At 38.5% G+C, this 22,220-nt stretch overlaps 1 protein-coding gene across 2 annotated transcripts in view; it reads right to left on the reverse strand.

Moving 5' to 3' along the window:
• LOC135711678 (putative uncharacterized protein DDB_G0271606) overlaps window positions 1–22,220 on the reverse strand; it is a 110,815-nt gene that overhangs the window by 87,290 nt on the left and 1,305 nt on the right. The window lies entirely within an intron of this gene.

Genomic DNA, 22,220 nt, shown 5'->3' on the forward strand with positions numbered 1-22,220 from the left:
AGACGTTGCTGACTTGGTCGCATTATGAAATTAGAGAAGAAGACTTTCGCTTTATGTTGCTACGTCGTCGTCGTCGTCGTCGTCTCGGATCTCTTTGTAACAATTCAATTAAAACTGTGCACAGTAATTGTCTTCGCAATTTTGCAATTGTATTAATTATTTTTTTCGCCGTCTCAACTTGCAATTGCTTGATGAAATGATGGTTTTTCGCAATACACTAGTTCGTCATGCTTCAGCCAAAATGGTACAATAGGAAAGCTTATTAATATGGAAAATTCAAGGAAAATCCCTCGGATCAATTGAAATTTTTAGTAGGACTGTAGCTCAAACACTTGAAGCAGAATTAACTTAACTAGAAACTAATAAAAAATACCCCCACTTTGATCTTCCAAGTATGGCAATAAAACCAAAGTAAAATTCCACGCACTTTCTAAGTAATAAAACGTTAACCCACCGAAAAACAACATCCGATTCTAAATCGACGGTACAATCATTCTGCTCCAACCTAAACATTCCGTCCGTCTGCAAGTGTTTACAACTGATCCCAGAGCCAGAAATTCCAGATATCGACACCATCTTGAGTCACTTTCGTAACATAAACTCACTCTCTGCTGCTGCTGCTGCTGATGCCTCTCCGTCTCAGTTCTATTTCTCTCCCGTTCGTTCGTTCGTTCTCCCAAATCGTGAGTCAATCCTTCTCCACACCACCCTCAAGCAACAACCAACAGCGAGCGCTGCAGAAACACTTCTTTCGTGGGGGATCAGAAATAGATTCCTAACACAGTTTTACTACCACCACTACTACTGCTGACGACGACGAGTTGCCGTTCGGTCACGTCACTATTATTACAACCACGACAGATGTGGTGGGTGCGGAGAAGAAGAAGAAAAACTCGCGCTTTTGGCCGCCACTTTGCCAGCAGCATACAAGCACAGAGGGCATCGGTACCAATACAGCCATCCGGCGGGTCGTCTGTTTACTGAGCCGTCGATTGTCGTCACGATGTTGCGAATCATTACGCGAAGCTTGGTCTTTGCATGGAAATGCACAAGAGTGTGCACAACTGCAAAGAATTAAATTTTCACAATTCTATGGTAAGTCTATCTTGATATTATTTTCAGTGAAAATGTGTGATATATCCTGTATTGTGAACGAGGTATTAGATAACCCATAAAGAAAATTCAGGTCTTGGGATCTAACCGGTAAGTCCAGAGGATTTCCCCAGCAAGTCAAGGGCATAACCGACACGAGTGTAGAACATCTCCAAATCATAAATTAAACCAGTCAGGTATGTTTAGCTGTACACATTCAACTCGATCCATGGCTGCACGTCACCAACCTTCAATATGCGAAGGCTCCACAGATCGTTTTCAACCTGTTCGATCCACCTTGCCCGCTGTGCGCCTCTTCGTCTTGTTCCGAGTCGGTTCGTTTTCGAGAACCATCTTCACCGGGCTGTCGTTGCTACCGAATTCACACGATTTTTACTGTTTGGAAGATGGGTGGTTCTCCCAGCAGCTGGTGCAATGGACCACTGCGTCAAGCAGTTTTGGTGTGATTTCAGAAAACTGGACCAACAAATTACTGTTTTTTTTTATATTAAAGTCCATCCAGCTTCTTGGCTTCGCTGATGACATCGACTTTATGGCACGGTTCTTTGAGATGATGGCGGAAACGTACATCAAACGGAAGGCTGTTGCTCAGTAAACAAAAACGATTGCCACTAGACCACCGAGCCCCTCATATCACTACAAACTATTTTAGGTGTGTTCAATTAATTAACATCGGTCAAATTCGGTTAGACGACAACTGTCATACATAATGAAACATCAGTAAGAACGGAGGCATTCACATAGAATTACTTCCTCGGAAGGCTAAATCAGGATTTTCGATTAGGTTGAAGCATGGCATCACCAATCTCATTTTTAATCAATTCCGGCTGAACTCTATTATGAATTTAACATTTGATGAAAAAAATTTAGCTTTAAAGCTTATTTGGAAGATGCCTTGAATTAGTTTTTTTCTGGCTGAATGTCGGGGATTCGTGAGTTGATTATTCAACTCTTGATCGCTGGGAATGCTTGTGAACATTTTAGGTTTAATTGTTTACGATATTTAGCATGCCTCTACCTGTTGGAGACTAAATTTAGGTACCTGGCTAAGTAAATTGTGACATGGCAGTGGATACCTGCTGATTTTTAGTATTTAGTGTTAGTATATAACTCGTAGATAAGTGGTGTTGAGTACTTGGCACTGATGAAGTCTGCAAATAGTAGACAAAATACGCGTGTCTGTCAAAAGATAAGCAATTATAACGGAATTAAAAGGAAATAAACCAACACACTAAAATCTCTTCATAAAGGTATTCCGTTACGAGGTTCGACAAATTTAAAACATAGATGAATTTTGATAAATAGCAGATTTTTAGCGATGGACCCAATCTTAGATCCATAGACCAATATTAGATCACTTTTCCCTATTCTTCCGAAATTTTCATCGAGTTATTTTCGGAATTCCTTCTGAATTCTGTTGTAGGGGTCCCATAAATTTCCTCAAAACTCCCTTGAATTACACCTAGGAATCCCATTGAAAACTCTCGAAAGTATTTCATTGGAATCAATAGAACATCCTCGGAATTGAGAAGGATTAGTAATTCAGGAAACAACATGGATTCATAACTTACATTTAATTCCACTACTTAAACGACACATCCTTGATATATAACACGTATTTCGGTTACAATGTGCAGGCTCCTTCAGTGTCTAAAGGCGCCAGAATTCATCAGCATTTTCCTCGGAATTCAAATCCCTTGCAATTCTAGATAGAGCTGGAATTAGGGCGTAACAGCTTTTGTAAACAATGACTTCTCTCGATGATTTCTCGAAATTCATAACTCTCCCTAGCAAATCGACTTCACCATCGAGTAGGGGAAGACTTTCCTTTCTTCCCTGTTGGTTTGTGTAGACGTGCCTTGAATTCCTAGAAAATCACGAGAGAAGTCATTGTTTACAAAGGCTGTTACGCCCTGATTCCAGCTCTATGTAGAATTGTTCTCGCAATCCCGATAATACTCATAATTCCGTTGGAATACTTCTAAGAATGTCATTGGAATGATCCTCAGAATTCTTGCAATTCTGCTCACAAATCCCGCGAATTCTCTTCAAATTAGATTAGAATTCCAGTCAGAACTTTTTGGAATTCGCTTCTAAAGTTCTCCTGGAATTCTTCTCACATTTCAGTTGTATTCCTCCTTAGCATACCATAAGTATTCGCCGAAAAGTATCATGGAATTAATCATGGAAAACATTCGGTTAACAGTGGGGACTGAAACCGAAAATGATCCATTGGATCTACTCGGCAATTGTGAAACCCAGGTTTACTTATGGTGCATTGGTCTGGTGGCCAAAAACAAAAGAGAGTGTTGCTCAGAGAAAGTTAGAAAAACTCCAAATGGTTAGGTACTCTCTCAATAACAGGTTAAAGGAGAAGTACACCATCGAAGGCATTGGATGCTTTGCTTTAGATGCTACCATTGCATCAATTTGTACAATTAGAAGCCGAAAAGTGTGCTCTAAGGATTACAAGGTCAGTGAAACTCTTTGAAGGAGACCGTAGAGGACATCTTAGGATTCTAAAAACTGTTAGTATCAACTCTCTAGTAAGGAACAACGGAGACTGGATGGAGAAAAGATACAATTTCAATCGACTTTTTCAAGTAGTTGACCCTGGGCGTAATTCATGGCAATTTGGTGGCCCGGTTCTTCGTCCAGGATCGAGTGTCTTTTTTACAGATGGTTCGTGATTGAACAGGAATAGAAATATCGGTTCCTATGGGCAGATGACCAACTGTGTTCCAAGCTGAAATCCAAGCAATTTTAGAGTGTTCCATTATATGTTTGCGTAGAAACTATAAGCGTTCAAATATATGCGTCATATCCGACAGTCAAGCTGCTCTAAATGCTTTAAAGTCGGCGACATGTACATCAAAACTTGTCTGGGAGTGTGTTCAATCACTTCAAAAATTGTCTTATCATAATCAAGTCAACTTATATTGGGTTCCTGGTCACTGCGGGATTGAGGGAAATGAAAGAGCTGATGCACTAGCAGGACTCGGATCTTCTCATAAGTTCATCGGGCTAGAGCCCTTCTGTGGCTTATCGACTGCATCTCTTAGAATGGAGCTAAAAGCGTAGGAATCTTCAAAAGTGGAGGAAAACTGGAAGAAAACTTCTATTGCTAGGCAGTCGAAGCGATTCATTATTCCAAACATTTCTGTGACCCACAAAATCCTGGAACTTTCTAAGAAAGATCTTAGTATATATGCAGGTCTTATAACAGGTCATTGTCCGAGCCGTTATCACTTGAAGCTGATTGGAAAACTTCAAGATGATGTATGTCGCTTCTGTGGCATAGAAAAGGAAGACTCGGAACATTTGCTATGCCACAGTCCGGCAATTTTCAATAAAAGGCGTAAGTTCTTCGACAAGGGGCTGATAGAACCCTTTGACATTTGGAGAACAACTGCCAGTACGGTTGTGTAATGTCGTGCTGGGATAATGCTATTAGTCAAACGATGGCACTTTTGAAATTTATTTTGTTATTGAAGATAAATCCGTTTTGGCATTATTAAGTTCGTTAAGCATAAGAATATATGGAGGAAGGTACAGCCGATTGCATTTCAAAATGTTTTAAAATTTCTTAAATGATTTTTTGAAGTACTTCAATACATTCTCTGAAACAATTTGCTTGAAAAGAGAATTTAAATTACCCTGAGCAATGATGAAATTCCATGAGAAATCAATTTTTGCTAGGAAAAGTAAAATTCTCAAAAGATTCCCGGTTTCCCAGATAGGAGACAACCTGTTAGCGTAATATTAGATCATTTTTCTAAAATCGCAAAGTGAAATGAATAAATGTAATGCATTTTCAGATCTTACAATTCAAATCCTACAGTCTTATGTTTAGTAAAAGAGAAAAATCAATATGTTTAAAACTTATCCTAGAATTTCAACATTGTTCTGTATAGTTCTCCGATATTCCGCAGCCATACACACGAGTAAGATTGGGAAAAATTAACGCTAACCAAAATCAATGATAAATCTTCCAATTCATCAATTTGCGTCCAGGGGGAACGTTAGGTAACCAGGTAATATTGTAAAGCCGTCGCAAATAGGTACTAGGGGAAATAACTCTAATGTTGGCCTATGGATCTAATATTGGGCCCATCGCTAAAAATCTGCTATTTATCAATTTTATCTAGACGAACGCGTCATTGGGACGGTACTAATCGATATGTTTGGTTGATATGTATTTATGTTATGTATTTGCCCAAATTAGGGGTATTTAGGCCGACATTACGATTATGCACGAGTACGGATTTCCGGATGAACTGACGCGATTGGTCAAGGCGACGATGGATCGAGTGATGTGCGTTGTTCGAGTATCGGGGACACTCTCGAGTCCCTTTGAATCTCGAAGGGGGTTACGGCAAGGTGATGGACTTTCGTGCCTGCTATTCAACATCGCGTTAGAAGGTGTGATTAGAAGAGCTGGGATAGGCACGAGTGGCACGGTCTTCAGGAAGTCCATCCAGCTTCTTGGCTTCGCCGATGACATTGACATCATGGCACGGAACTTTGAGACGATGGCGGAAACGTACATCAGACTGAAGGCTGAAGCTAGGCGGATTGGACTTGCCATCAACGCATCAAAGTCAAAATACATGAAAGGAAGAGGTTCTAGGGAAGACAATGTTAGCCTCCCATCCCGAGTTCAGATTGACGGTGACGAAATCGAGGTGGTCGATGAGTTCGTATATTTGGGCTCACTGGTGACCGCCGAAAATGATACCAGCAGAGAATTTCAAAGACGCATTATGACCTACTTTGGACTCCGGTGGACGCTCCGGAGGACGAAGTTAACTATCTACAAGACACTGATTAGACCGGTCATCTTCTACGGCCACTAGACCTGAACTATGCTCGTAGAGAACCAACGCGCCCTTGGTGTTTTCGAACGGAAGGTGTTGCGTGCCATCTACGGTGGAGTGCAGATGGATGATGGAACGTGGAGGAGGCGAATGAACCACGAATTGCACCAGCTGCTGGGAGAACCATCCATCGTCCACATTGCAAAAATTGGGCGACTACGGTGGGCTGAGCACGTCGTAAGAATGCCGCACGACGACCCAGTGAAAATGGTTCTAGAAAGCGACCCAACAGGAACAAGAAGAAGAGGCGCGCAACGGGCAAGGTGGGATCGACCAAGTAGAAGGCGACCTGCGGACCCTTCGCAGTCTACGAGGCTGGCGAAGTGTGGCCATGGATCGAGTAGAGTGGAGACGACTTCTTCGGACAACAGAGGACAACAAGGCCTTAGCCTGATTGGTAAGGTAAGTAGACCGGCATTACATCCATTTCCCCTATCTTTCGAAAAGACTTTTTACAACACAATGCAACGTAGGATTGAATTGTTAGGCGTCATTATTTGGATAAAGTGTTTCCATTTCCCGGCATTTTTTGGATATCCGGGAAACTGGAGCTGATAGAATCTGGAAATAATTTTATTCCTTAACCAGATATAATTTTCGAAAGTTATTTTTAGAAATCAGTGGCGTCCCGTAACCTCACTTTTTACCTGTGCACCAACTTTCAAAACCAGATTTAATGCCATATTCATACTCGAATCGGGTTAAAAATACACTTATTCTTACACGATATCTATCCATTGTAAGCAATATTTTGAAAATTGTTTATATTTTGAGAGTAGGTGCACATGTAGATTGAGGTTAAGGAAACGCCACTGTTAGAAATAATTTTATTTTTTAGATTTTGACCGGCTTCCTCGGAAGGATTCTAATGATTTCTTTCGGAAGTTTGTCCAACAGCTCATGGAAATTTTTTGGAACAATCTTCCATACTATATTTTTTCAAACTTTCTCCAGAAATTTCTTCCATCGTTAGGCGGAGGTTTCTCCAAATTTTCGGTTCCAAAAATATCTTTTGACTTCCCTCAGAAGCAGCGTTCGGAAAAACTCAAAAGCTCAAATCTCATGCGTGACATTATTCGCCTATGAGTTTTACCTTGCGAAATTCTGCTGCGCAAAAATCACCGATGAGTTTTTCGGTTAAAAAATTAATTCCTTTATATTTTGACGTTATTCATTGTTCCAAGTGTCAGTTTTGCACTGTTTGTTGGAAAACTAACAACACATTCATGCGCATGCCGAAAATTGACGTTTGATCGGATTTTATTAGTTTTAATGTGGATTGGGGTCTCCCTTAGCTCAGTCGGTAAAGGCGCAGCTACAAAGCAAGACCATGCTGGAGGTGGCTGGGTTCAATTCCCGGTCCGGTTTAGGAATTTTTCGGGTTGGAAAATTTCTCGACTTCCCTGGGCATAGAAGTATGATTGGACTTGCCACACAATTATACCAATGCAAAAATGGTACAGGCATCGAAAGCTATCAATTAATAACTGTGGAAGTGCATCTAGAACACTAAGTTGAGAGCACGCAATAAGCTAATATGCAATATGCAATAAGCTTGAAAAACGAAGAAGAAGAAGAAGAAGAAGTGGATTGAATTTTGGCGTCGTTAGTGTGAGTGCATGGGGCCTCCCTTAGCTCAGTCGGTAAAAGCGCAGCTACAAAGCAAGACCATACTGGATTCCCGGTTCGGGTTAGGAATTCTTTGGGTTGGAACATTTTTCGATTTCCGTGGACATAGAGTACAATAGAACACTAAGTTGAGAGCACGCAATAAGCTAATATGCGATAAGCAAGAAGCTTTAAAGGCGAAGAAATAGAAGAAGAAGAAGAAGTGTGTGAGTGCGTGGAAATGCACGAGGGATGCGACACATCTAAATCTCACACTAGCGAACCGAGTTGGCAAACCGATTGGGACACCGGAAAACTTGGACGGTGGTTACATTCAATTATTTCTAACGTTTCTTCGAGAGCGTGCTTGGGCTTAAGTCGTGACTTCATTCACGTGATGAGTAGACTTATGTTCAACCACTACTCGTTATATGCGCTTCTCCATAGAATAAACCTCGTGGGCAGCAACATCTGTCGGTGTGGAAACGATTACGATGAAATCGATCATGCAGTTTGGCAATGTACGGATAATGATGCCACCAGAGAGCGACTTTTGAATATTCTCGAGGCCCAAGGAAGACAACTTTATGTTCCTTTCAGAGACGTGTTTCTGCGAATGTCTAATAAAAGTATTTAATTCCTTTGTCCTTTGTTTCTCTTGTTGTTTGTCTTGTCCGCCCGTCTCGATGAGCCTCATCGTCGCTCACTGGTCACTATAGCCGGTCTAACTCCAGACGAATCTAGAACCGTACTACCGGTCATACTGGCGACAACACTCTGACGAGACAACGAAACTACACCCCCAAGCTCCTTCCCTGATCCTATCCTTCGACAATGTAAACCTCTAACCTCGGGTAAGCCGCGAGTATTCGACCCAACTCCTACTAGACATAAGTGAATTTTTGTAACAAACAATGAACAATGAATTATCGGCACCGCAAAGCTAACGGGATTGAGCTTTCCAAATAAACGAACTAGATTTAGAAAAAAAACCTTATGTTCTTAAAATCTCTGTTGGAAATTCGTCCCAAAACTGTTCAACTAAGTGATTAATTAGCATTATTGACAATACACTTCTGCTTACAATATTATCGAATGAAATTTGGTGGATCGGCGCTTAGTAAAATCTCACTGATCGATTCTCTTCATCGACTTTCTCTTTCGTCAATAACTCAGCTGCAAAACCTTACCGTGTTGTATTTGACGTTTGGATGCTAGATAAGAACCACCTTTATCAAACCATGTGGTAGAATTAGTGCGAAATCTGTTTGCATAGCAGTGGTTATGAAAAGAGAAAGTCGATGAAGAGAATCGATCAAGGCAGATAGGACCATTTAAAAAGTTCATCGAGAAATATGATAAACAAGCCGACCATTTCATGGCACATTAAAACAACATGCACTTGAGCAACCTTCTAGTTCGAATCTACGATTCATTTTAGTGATTATTTTGAATGACCTGAATCCCATCCCAAGCAACCTGATATCAAATATAAACACTAAATATCAACTGAGCGGCGATAAATACTGCACCGGTATCCAATATCGACACGTTGTCCGTCGGAATGCTGACGCTGACAGGGCGACCAGTACGTTGTTATCGTACGGTACGTTGCAAAAAAAAACAGAAGGCATAATGTATGGAAGAAGCCCGTGAGAAGAAGCCACGCCATGTAGCAATCGAAATAATTAGAGAGATGAAAAAGTGCAGTGCAGCGAAGCGATGCGACCGAAGAAAACTGGCGAAACGCGGTGAAAACATCACCGCTAGAGCAACACGTGAAAAGGGCTTTTGTGCCAAATGTAAACAATGACTTTAACCGTCGATTTCTCGACGCCGATGAGGACTCTCGTTCAGGCAAACAGGCTTGTATGCCCTTTTCACATGTTGCTCGAGATCGATTCAGTTCGAAACATTAGCTTACGCCTTCTTGCCACACACATGTAGGTAGGTACGAACCGTCGTCGTCATCGTCAGCCAAGTCGTGGTCCAAGTTGCGATTCGCAGGCCTAGCTGATAGTGCGGCGTGGTGTGAGTGGAAAGAGTGTGTTGCCAGGGAGAGTAAACGGTGCAATCATAATAACACACAAAACGGGCCAAGTCTCGATGTTTGGTGATGGAATGAAACATCCAGAAAGAGAGAGAGATAGCCCCTACCATCAATGCATATCGTTGCTTATGGAACGGAGAAGATGGAAGGCAGGCAGGTGATGGAACAATAATAAAAAGGCGAAAAGGAAAAGCTCATTCGCGTCGATCCTTGCCGAAGCAAGTTAGCAGCTCTCTTTGAACTGCGCTGGATTCGTTCGTGGATGAGTGGACAACCGGAGCTGAGCTAAGAAAGATGAAGAGGAAGACATGTAGGAGATTGCAATGTTCGAAACGAAGAAAACCGGGTGATGCAAGTCGGTGGCGATTGGGACAGGAAAGGAAAATGGTTTCTCCTGTTTCGTTTTGTGTCGAATCGCGAGAAATCCTGTGCATTTGTTGGGTCGGATAGATTGAGTGTTGCGAGGTGTCCGAAATCAATCAGCAGCGCCTGGGCCATTGCACTATGGTCAAAAACGCAAAATTTCACGACAAAAATCGATATCTCGCAAACTATGTACTCTAGAGGTTTGACATCTTCGGAAGAGTTTGTCTACAAGAAAAGATCTTCCTTTTGGCGTGGGTGGTGACTAGGGTGGTCCTGTTTTTTTTCAAAATTAAAATTTATAACTTTTTATTTTTAAAGGAATACTTGCTTCTACAAAGTTATAGATGATTTATTGCTGAAGAAATAAAAATTATATCTCATCAACATATCATTCTATGTTCATTTTTGGAAATTTAGATAGGGTGTTAATGAAAGTTAAAAAAGAAACAGTTTTTAGTCTACCTTTTTTATTTCGTTTTCATTTTGAGAGTAATTTTTTTAAAATTAATGGAATTGTTCTCTATAGGGTGAGGAATAATTATCCGTGTTTAATGTTTTATTCGTAACATTATTGCTTGTGTATTGAATTACAACATATTTATGGGAAATGTAGGGACACCAACATAGTTTATGATATGCACAACAATTTCTCAAAATGTGCTCCTTTGACTCGTACACACGCCTTCAACCTCTTAGGGAAATTATCGACGATGGACGTTAGTTCCTCCACAGATATTGCATCCCAGACTTTTGTCAAACTTGCTTTCAGATGATCTAAAGATACGTGTGACTTAGTACAGGCTCTGGACTTAAGAAAATACCAGACGGAATAGTCCATTGGATTTAAATCAGGAGAGTTTGAAGGCCATTCATCTTTGGTCAAATATCTAGGAAAAAGTTTGCTACAAAGCTCCAGCGTCTTTTTCGCTCCATGCGATGGTGCCCAATCCTTTTGAAATGTCCAATCGTTGTTACCGAAATGCGTACGTGCCCAAGGTGCAACTGTGTCCGTCAGCAGCTTCTGGTAGACTATTTGGTTGATTTTGACGCCTTTTTTGATAAATATTAAGGGAGTTTTACCGGAAGCCGTAATTCCCGCCCAAACCATCACCGAAGCAGGATGATGTGATCTGGCAACATTCGTACGGTTAGAAAAACCTTTGACAATAGCTGCCGATTTGGATTTGGTTTGATGGTTGTGGTATTGCTCAACAATGAAAATCTTATCATCGGTGAATAAAATCGTGCGATGCCGTCCATTGGCAAAATCCTTCAATAAAATCTTGGATTTTCGGTACCGGTTCCTTTTCATCCTGTCATTTAGCAGGGTGTCTTCTCAATCCAAGGAATCAAATTCCCTGAGTTTTCCAGGTTTTTTCCAGGTCGGATGAAAAAAATTCCAGGTGCATACAAATTATACACATTATTATTTTATCGAACCCCCCTGTTTGCTGGTGTTCACACTGCTTGTACATGTCGAAAGAACTGTCAATTTAGATTTCAAAACAAAACTGTATCAGGAATCAAAAGTAAATACTTCCATCATGAATTACTGGAAAATTGCTCTAGTTTCGGCAGGCGTATTTGCTTTTATTATTTTAAATAAAATGAGAAAGAGAAGGTGAACTTTGTAGAGTAGGAAATGGTTGCTCAAGAGGAACACCGGCAGGGATTTGGCTCATCTTGTCCATCAAGAGCTGCGATATGAAGATGAAAATGGATTTCAAAACTTCGCCAGGATGTCGATACCAACTTTAGACAAGCTAGTGGGAAAAGTTCTCACTAGATGTACATGATTCCTTGAGTTCTGAAAATTTCTGTTAACAACTCAATTCTGCAAGGTCTTCAAACCTTCTGACGTCCCTGAAGTTTTGTTTCTGTTCTCCCGTAAAATTTCCTTAAAAATCAAGAAACTTTCCTGACAATCTGCAAATGTCTCGGTAGTTCTACAGATTTCTTTGAAGTTCTGTGTGTTCTTCAGAAGTTCAGCAAATTTTTTCAAACACCTACAAAGTTCCTGAATCCCTGAAGATTTAAGATCCTTGAAGATCAACAATTATCTGTGATGTTCACAACATTTCTAATAATCTACAAACTTCTCGAAAGTTCTGTAATTTTCTCTGCAGATTTTCATGATTCAATGAATATCTGCAAATATCTCTGAACATCTATACAATTTTCTAAAGAATTAAAAGATTATCTAGAAATTTTTGAGCTTTCCGGAAGTTTTAGGAAGTATTCTGAAGTTTTTCTAATTTTTCTGAAGCTGTGCAAATATCTCTAAAGATTAGCGAACTTACCTGAAGTTCTGTGAATGTCTTTCAAAATCCAAGAACCGCAGTAAAATTCTGAAAATTTATTTAAACATCTGCTAATTTTTGAGTAGATTTACGACCTACCCTCTGAACTTTTCTAAAGTTCCTAAAATTTATTTCAAATTCTGTAAAGTTTTCTGAAGTACTGTATTTCTGCTCTAAAGATCTACGAACTGCCCTGAAGTTCAATAAATTTCACAGTAGATCTCCGAACTTTGCTAAAGTTATTTAAATTTTTTTGTGGATTCTTGATCTAAAGATCGGCGAACTTTCCCGAAGATCTGCGAGTTTTGCTGAAGTTTGCAAATTTTTCTAAAAACGTACGAATTTTCTGACGTTCTACAGACTTCTCTTAAGGTCTACGGACTTCTCTGAAGTTCTTTAGATTTATCTATTTCCGACTTCCATGGAGTTCTGCAAAATATTGTACTTTTCTGACATTTAACGAATTTTTCTGAAGATCTCACATTTGTGTGAAACTGTGAAACTTTCCGTCAAATTCCTGCAAATATCTTTAAAGTTCTGTAAAGTTGTCTTAAGCTCCGTAGCTCTATTCCCAAGATCTACAAAAAAAAACTTGAGGCTCCATAAATTTCTCAGTAGATCTGCAAACTTCTCTGATGTTTTGTAAATTCCTCTAGGGTTACCCTGAAGATTTGAAAATTTCCTTGAAGATTACCTAAAGTTGTCAAAATTTATCAGAAAATATTTGAGCTTCCTTGATGTTTTAAATGTCTCTCTCAAGATCTACAAATTTTCCTGAAATCGTGTAAATATTTATTTTTTTTTAAATCCCTGAAGTTCTGCAATTTTTACTGAAGATCCATTAACATTTCTGAGATTCTTGTGATTTTTTCAGAAGTCCTGTGATTTTTTTTCAAAGTTCTGTAGCTTTGTTCTGAAGATCTACGAACTTTTGTGATGTTGAATAATGTTTCGAGGATCTCCAAACTTCTGTGAAATACTTTATATTTCACTATAGATTCTTGGACTTGTCTGAAGTTATGCAAATTTCCCTGAAGATTTGTAAAATTTCGCTTATAGTTTTACAAATTGATTTGAAATTATTTTTGCTTGCTTGAAGTTTTGAAAATTTCTTTGATCATTTATCTGAAGATCTACGACCTCTCTTGTGATTTTGTTTTTATGAATTTCTGTTAATAACTTTTAATTTGTTTGTAGTTCTGTTCTCAAGATCTACGAACTACCCTGAAGCTCAACAAATTTCTCAGTAGATCTCCGACCCTCTCTGAAGCTCAAAAAAAAATTCTATGTTGGGTCTCAGACCTGCTGTCTGGCATGCTTATTCTTATACAATACATGCTTCGTATGCTTCCTTTTGACGGTTGCCAGTCTCTCTTTTTCGGCTGTTTCCTTTTTACGACGATTTTGATCCTCCACATACAAATCAGCGAAGAGCGAGCGTGACAAGACTCTCTGAATGAGCTTGTCTCGTTCGCACACGTTGTCTTAGCTGTCAGATGTTTGTCAAGTTCAGTGTCCTTAAGAAAAGATTCGAGAAACTGAACGAAAAACTTCTTTTGAATTACGAATGAAGTGATAATTGGAAAATTCCCTGAGTGCAACCAAAATTCCCTGAATATTCCAGGTTTTTCCAGAAAAAATAAAATTCCCTGTAAATTCCCGGTTTTCCAGGTTTTTCCAGGTAGTAGACACCCTGATTTAGGTAATGGTTCTTCGAAAATTTGTAAGAATGCAACCCTAAATCCTTGCGTAGAATAGTTCATACTGACTTTGGGTCGATTTTCAATGATTTCGCCCTGTTCTCGGATAGACCGTCTAGAATCTCGAATAATCCTAAGACGAAGTATGTTCCGGTTCTGATGGGGTCCTCGCACTTCTTTTTCTTCCTCTTCCTGAACGGTCCTCCAAATTTCCGAGTTCATGGTACCGTTTTATAGAATTCCGAACTGTTTGCCAAGGCATTTGCAATGTTTTTGCAATACGTGCCGGACGAATTCCTTGTTTATAAAGCTTAATTACCGCACTTCGTAGTGGACTGGACTTTATTACGGCAATACACGTGAACCGATTTAAACGAAACTACAAGCGTTTGTTTATTATGTATCATGGTCTCAATTGGCAGAGATGTGCTCATTTCAGCATGTGTCAAATTCGAGCTATACACTGAGAGAAAAAACACGGACAATTTTTCCTCACCCTGTAATCAAATAAGCTAAGTTTTCGAAATTTTTTGGCATTCTCGGAATTTACATGATACGACACCCTTAAAATACTATCACATTTTCGGTATGTTCAAATTATTTTTATAGCGTTCCGAAAATTCTTCTGCTGAAGTTTCATGAAACTGCTTTAAGGTTTTGGGGCATTATTTGAACACTGCCCTTTGATTATCTGATCTGTTTTGATGATCTCGGAGCTTCTCAGAAGCTCAGCTCTCAATTCTACTCGATATCGGTTCAACTTTGAAATAAATTGAATTCTGGTAACACCTTTAAACTTTACCGAAATTCTCTGGACTTCTGTGAAGGTCCTGGCATATTTAAGAAGCTTTCATAAGTTATCTGAAGGTCTCTATACTTCCCCGAAATTCTTGGAACATTTTAAGGATTTCCGATTTTTAATTTTTTAGCACATGGAACAATCCTGATTTGTTTCTAAACTCACGCTTATAGATCTTTGAACTGCTTCGAAAGCCTGGATTTAACTTACGAGAACTGCCCTTAAGATCTCTGAAATTCTCCAAAGATCTCTAGATCTAGCTTTTCTAAGGTACTTAGAACTGCTTAAAAGTGTCCACAATTTTCCTCAAGTTCTCTTTATTTCTGAAGTTTTATTGACACCGGTGAAGTTCTCTGAAATTATCTTCTTAAAAGTTGCTGCAGCTTTCCGGGAGTTAATAGGACCACTTTGAGGTTCTTGAAGCTTCCAGTAAGTTCTCCATATTTTCTGGATTGTAACTTCCCTTCTGTTCCCGCAGTTTGTTTATGAAGCTTCACTGAAGTTCACAGCATTTCCTTTCATTCCTCAGAATGTTGTGAAGCTAACTGTAGATCACGCACTTAGATTTTTTTTTACAGAAGTTAGTATTTTTTTACTGGATTTTTGAATTACTGAAAAACTCGGTTTAAATTCAAATGACTGTTATTCATAGATATTGGATAAAACCGACAAATTTTATTTTTCATCATTACACGGGGTTAGGGGCTGTTCATTAACTACGTAGACAGTTTTTTGAGATTCTTAACCCCCCCCCCCCCCCCCCTGCGTAGACAATTGCCCATACAATTTTTTTAAAATTTGTATGGGCCGTGGATAATTATCAACCCGTCTCCTAAACTGTCTACGTAGTTTATGAACATCTCCTTAACAGAAGTAAGTCTGTAAATTTTCGTAACACATTTTCTCAACTATGAATTTTTCAAAGATTTTTATAAATTTTACCGAAGAGTTCCGCAATTCAAGGTAAAAATTACTGATTGGATAAGTGTGTAATCTTTCATATAGCGTCATTTTAAACTGCTCGAAGTTTTTTTTTGGAAAATATCGCCAAACTTTGTTCAAAATCCCCCGATGAAACATTTCTGTATTGGCCTCAAAATGCGGGAAAGTATTTTCCGATTTCATTTGAGAGATTTTTCAGATTGGCCCGAAAGTTTTTTCTGACTTTCTACTATTCTTGGAAGTTTTTCCTGATTTTTTTCCGAGAAAGTCTTCCTATTTTTCGGGTGGAAGCTGACTCCCGTTCCAGTTTGATTCGTATATCTATATGACTTCCACAGAAAATTCTTTCAACTTTTCCTGGAGGTTTCTTTTGACTTCCCCAGAAGTTGGTCCTGGTTTCCTCAGAAAACTTCTTCCTTCCGACATGATCTGTGAGTATTGTCCAGACTTGCTCCAGAAGTTTTCTCTGACTGCTGCAGGGAGATTCTTGCCATTTATCCCGGAAGCTTCTGCCGACTTCCCCCAGGAGTACTACTGAAGTGCCCCGAAAATTAATTCCGCAAGCTTCTCTAAAAAAAAGTAGAAGGGTCTGTACCTAGGGATACGAACGGAAGCTTGACGTAGGACCGCTAGTGGACGGAACAAATATGTTGATAATTTAGTTCTTAACTCCTTCCGTTTTTGAATTGGTGGCCCTGAAAAGGGCTGGTTGTTTTTCAAATGGTGGCCAAACCAGTAGCTGGTAGCCTAGTCATGCTGCCTATTGCAGAAAGCCTATCCTCCGGTCGATGTGGGTGTTTTCGTCATCGTCATCGTCATCGTCTTTGTATTGGTGCGATGCGTGCTGTTGCGCTCATACGTCGTCTCCGACGTTTATCCGTTGCTCGAAAGCAAATGACGAAGAAAACGATATGGCAAGCGTTTTTATTATCGCTGCTTTTCTCCTCCCTTCCTTTCATTGGTGAAAAGATGAGCGGTCAACCGAGTATTGAGCTCGCTCATGTGAGCATGCAAAATGTGTAATGTGTTCGATTTGCGCTCTATCTTTGCGTCCGTGTTTGGGATTTTTTGTTACATGTCTGAATTTTGATTTTTTTTTACTATGACCCCCAGTATAGAAATTAAAGACGTAGTCCTACGTCAAAACATTCTCTGACAATTTCGTCCGACTTGTCCCAAAAGCACTTAAACTTCTCCAGGATGAGCTAAAACGTTTCCATCACCATCCACTGAACACTTCTCGTTTCCTGGTTGTTGCACTCTATTTCCAGGTGAAAATGAATATCTAGCAAGTTTTGTCAGGGTGTCGACTCATTTTGCGACTCAAATTCCCAAAATTTTCCCAGAACGTTTACAAAATTTTCTAGGTTTATATGAAAGCTGTTTTATAAATGCGCAAATTTTTGGGAAAAAACAACAACTTAATTGCCGCAAACGTGAGTGTCTACTCATTATACTAAACAAAATTCCCTGAGTTTTTCACGTTTTTCTAGGACATCAACGAAAAATGTACAGGTTATACATGAAACCTTTATTTAAAATACGTTAAAAAATGTGCCATTCGAATATATATCTAATAGGGGAAATGGCTCTAATGTTGACCTATGGATCTAAGATTGGGCCTATCGCTAAAAATCTGCTATTTATCAATTTTATCTAGATGAACGCGTCATTGGGACGGTACTAATGGATATTTTTAATCGCTATTGAAAATTTAGTCGATTGCTGAATTAATGTATGGGTCCAAATTAGGGACATGTAGGCCGACATTACATCCATTTCCTTCAATAATATATCTATTAGTTTTGAATCTTGAAAGCTTCTCATGGTCCAGAATCTTCGAAATCTTTCCAAGTCCGGAATATTGGTCTGAGGACTCACATTTTATGAGCCTTGAGTGTCAAAAACCAACTTCCCTAATCTCGAAGAGTTCATTCTTCAAAATCCAGAATCCAGAGAAATTTCGAAGAACGAGATTCGAAGCATCAGAATTTAGATTTTTTCTTCTGATATCTGGGAAAAAATCCACGTTTGAATCATCTTGATACTCTTGGAGTTCTTCACAGGATTTTCTCAAGAATATCCTTAGAATCATCTAAAAAATTATTACCTAGGAATTCCCAAAGAATTCTCCTGAAATAAACTCTCCTCAGTATTCACTAAATATCTCCTGAAATTCCCTCTAAATTACACTCAGAATTCTCTGTACAGTTCTGTACAATTCATGAAATGCTCCTCCGAATTTCCTAAGAAATGTTTATGGATTTATCTTAAAATGATTAGCAATAGCCTTGAAACTCTCCTAAATATTCCTATGAAGTTCGATATGATGATGATGACCATTCCTTGTAGCACGGAAACTAGTCCGATAGCTGTGGGCTCTCCTCACTGTTAAACTTGATTAAGCATAATAGCCTCTGATTGTCATCAGTAAATCGCTGTATGAAAGGCCAACAACGAATGGATGGATTGATATATATTGATAAATCGCCTATTAATTTCCTTGGGACAGTTAAGAATCTCCTTTAATTCTCCTTGATCAGCCAATTGGTCAGAAAACGAGCAATCCAACAAGAAGATATTCCAATAAATGGGGAGAAGAACCCACCCTTTATCCACGAAATGTTAGCAACAGGGAGTTGGCATATTCACTCTCCCCATCCAAATCGCTTCCTAACACATTCCTTTGAAATTTACCTCAAAACTTTGTTGGAAGTTTCGTTGAAACGTGCCATAGAATTTCTTTTGGAATACTTCTTAGAATTTCTTTGGAATCATCCTCAACACTTTGATTGAATTTCATTCAGAATTCCAATTGAATTATCCTTCTTCTTTTGAAATTCTACTCACAAGTACCTTGGAGCTCTCCTTACAAATCCCTTACTCAGAACTATATTTAAATTATCTTTTTAATCACCTTGGAATCCTCAGATTTCACTTCAACTTTTCCTAACAATTCTAGATAGAGCTGGAATTAGGGCCTAACAGCTTTTGTAAACAATGACTTCAATCGATGATTTCTAGAAACTCAAGGCTCGCCCACGCAAACCAACCTCCTCATCGGGTAGGGAAAGACTTTCCCTATCCGATGGTTATGTTGGTCTGTGTGGGCGTGCCTTTAGTTCCTAGAAATCACCGATAGAAGTCATTGTTTACAAAAGCTGTTACGCCTTAATTCCAGCTCTATCTAGAATTCTTCCCTAGAGTTCATTTGAAATTGCCATCAAAATCATTCATTAAAGTTCGTAAGCTGCGAAACTTTTACAATGCCCTTATTTCTCATCTGGGTTCTTGAGAAACATTTAATGTTCGACGTCTTTAATATTTACACGGAAACTAATCCGATATCTGTGGCCTCTTTTCACTGTTGAACTTGATTAAGCTTAATAACCTCTGATTGTCATCAGCAAAGCGCTGTATGAAGGGCCAAAAACGAATGAATAGATTGATATGAAAATCGTCTATTAATTTCCTTGGGACAGTTAAGAATCTCCTTTCAACAACATGATCAGCCAATTGGTCGGAAAACGAGCCATCCAACAAGAAGATATCCTAATTAATGAGGAGAAGAGCCGACCCTCCATCCACGAAATGTTAGCAACCGGGAGTTGACATATTCACTCTCCCCATCCAAATCGCTTTCTAACACTTTCCTTTGAAATTTACATAAAACTTTATTGGAAGTTTCGTTGAAATGTGCCTTAGAATTTCTTTGGAATACATCTTAGAATTTCTTTGGAATCATCCTCAACACTTTGATTGAATTTCATTCAGAATTCCAATTGGATTCTCCTTCTTCTTTTGAAATTCTACTCACAAGTACCTTGGGGCTCTCCTTACAAATCCCTTACTCAGAACTATATTTAAATTATCTTTTTAATCACCTTGGAATCCTCAGATTTCACTTCAACTTTTCTTAACAATTCTTCCCTTGAAATTATCTCTAGAGTTCCTTTGAAATTGCCATCAAAATCTTTCATTAAAGTTCGTAAGCTGCGAAACTTTTACAAGGCTCTCATTTCTTATCTGGGTTCTTGGAAAACATTCAATGTCCGACGTCTTTAATATTTATTTTTGTTCCAGATTCTCGTTCCAGAAAATTTCTCAAATCTGATTTTATTAGGGCCAGGGTTTCAAAAATGAGTTTAAGTTTAAAATATGTAGAAATTATTTATGATTGTATGGTGTCACTGATAAATCCACTCCAGAATTATTATGTAGATAAAGTTGGTTGTATTATAAAATCTTTTGAAATTCTTGAGATGGTTCTTCCTGGGCGTACTTTAATATCTAGCGTTCAGAATCATAAGGGCCCAACTGCGATGATCGATTATCTTAATCAATTTTTTTTCTTTGCATTACTATAGTTAAGTGAACCATTTTTCCGAATTGTTTACAGTGTACTAAAATGATGTATTATCTTATCTAGCAAAAGCAACATAAAAAGCACCGAAAATTTTCAAACTTGCCCACCTATTAACAAAAGAGAAAATCGAGGAAGATAATCGACCATCGCAGTTAAGCCCTTATGATTCTGGACGCCAGATATATTCTATTCTAATTTTTAAGAATTTATTTATGCTTGATACAAGGATTTTAAAATTCCCTAAAAATTCCAGGGTTTTCCAGAGAAAATAAAATTTCCCGAGGATTCTCAGTTTTCTATGTATTTCCAGATTTTTAAGGTAGTAGACACCCTGTAAGACATGATAATCAATAGTAAAACATTAAAAATATTGAAGTTGAAGTTAAACATTTACTTAATTTTACCAAGTCTACAATTCCAATTCCAAGTTCAAGATCTTGAAAATTTACATCAGAGCCAGGATAAAAAAAAGTCTCAGACATTTTTTATTTCAATTTTACAAGCGTTCTGAAATTCGATTTTTCGAAGGTTTCTATTAGAATATTTTTTTTTTCTTTCTTTATTTAGGAGATTTTCAGCCGTAGGCTGGTTCATCTCCGAAATATTAAACTCCCCAAATTTTATATGAAATTAAAAAAAACATCGGATCTTGATTTATTTTGCGTGTCCAAGATTTCGAAAATGTTTATATATTTGAATTATCTTCATACCCTTGGAAATCTTTTAAGAATTCCTTCTGTATTTTCTGAAGATTTATTTGAAAATCATCTCAGGATACCCTCAGAGTACATCTTAGACCTCTTCCTTCTTCTTCGCATTCGGAAGTCGAGAAATTTTCCAACCCGAAAAATTCCTAGACCGGACCGGGAATCGAACCCAGCCACCTCCAGCATGGCCTTGCTTTGTAGCTGCGCCTTTACTGACTGAGCTAAGGGAGGCCCAGACCTCTTACTGGTACTCCCTTATAAATTTGCTCCATAATACCAGATTTTAATTCAGCACTAAACACAAATTGAATTCACTCTGCGATGCTCTTCAAATTTTTAAGAATTCTTGCAGTTATACCTAGGAATTTCCCAAAGAATTCTTCTGAAATGAAACTCACACGGAGTTCACCTCAGCATTCACCTAGTAATCTCCTAAAATTCCCATGGAATTATTCTACAAATTCCTTTTTAATTCTGCTCAGAATTTCCATAACTTCATTAAAATACTCGTCATAATTTCTTTGGACCTCTCCTTGTAATTCTCTAAAATTTATCACAGGAATATCTTTGGAATACTCCTCGAAATCCTCTTTAAATTTTCCTCAGAATTCTATTCGAATACTTCTGTCATGCAATTTTCATTCAAATCATTTCAGAAATGCCTCTGCAATTTTCCTCACAACTTTTAAATTCTCCTAAGAATTCACTTGCAATTTTTCTCACAAATTCCCTAGATTTCTCCTCGAAATGTGTTTAACATTCAAGTCAGAAGTCTCTGGAAATTTTCCTTTGAATTACCTTGGAGTTCTCCTCAGAATTATCATGAAATGATCCTCAGAATTCTCTTGCATTTTTTGTCATTATTATTATTATAGTTACTTTAACAAGCTTGGGTCATTTGTGAGACGTATGATGGGTGTTAACCAATACGTCGGGGCCGAATGAATTAAGAATTCACTACTTAGAACTTCCCTAAATGCGTTGGATCCATGGATTCTTGAACCAATTTTCTAATTCATATGGGTAAATAAGGTCAGTTATTTTTACATTTACATTTTTTTTTAATTCTATTACTCGATAATTCTATAACTCGATGGTCCCTTTAGTATCGAATTTACTGTATTTCCTAAAAATAAGATATTATATTGCATATACCCAGACAAAAAGGAACACAATTCGAAATTTTGACCAATGAAATTACTGCAGATAAAACTCCTTCTACACATGCTTCAACAGTTATGTTGTCTAATCAACGCCGTAAACAAAAACAACAAAAGCGTCCCAACTCCATGGATCGATATTAAGCGTGAAAGTATCTGAAACTCTCGACAATGTAATCCGCCCTCACACGGGCACCTTACACCCCCCCCCCCCCCCCTTACCGTAGGAATT

Source organism: Ochlerotatus camptorhynchus, unplaced genomic scaffold (assembly GCF_037179485.1).
Source record: "Ochlerotatus camptorhynchus isolate MF236.1 unplaced genomic scaffold, CSIRO-AGI_Acam_v1.1 ptg000434l, whole genome shotgun sequence".
Classification (NCBI taxonomy): domain Eukaryota; kingdom Metazoa; phylum Arthropoda; class Insecta; order Diptera; family Culicidae; genus Ochlerotatus; species Ochlerotatus camptorhynchus.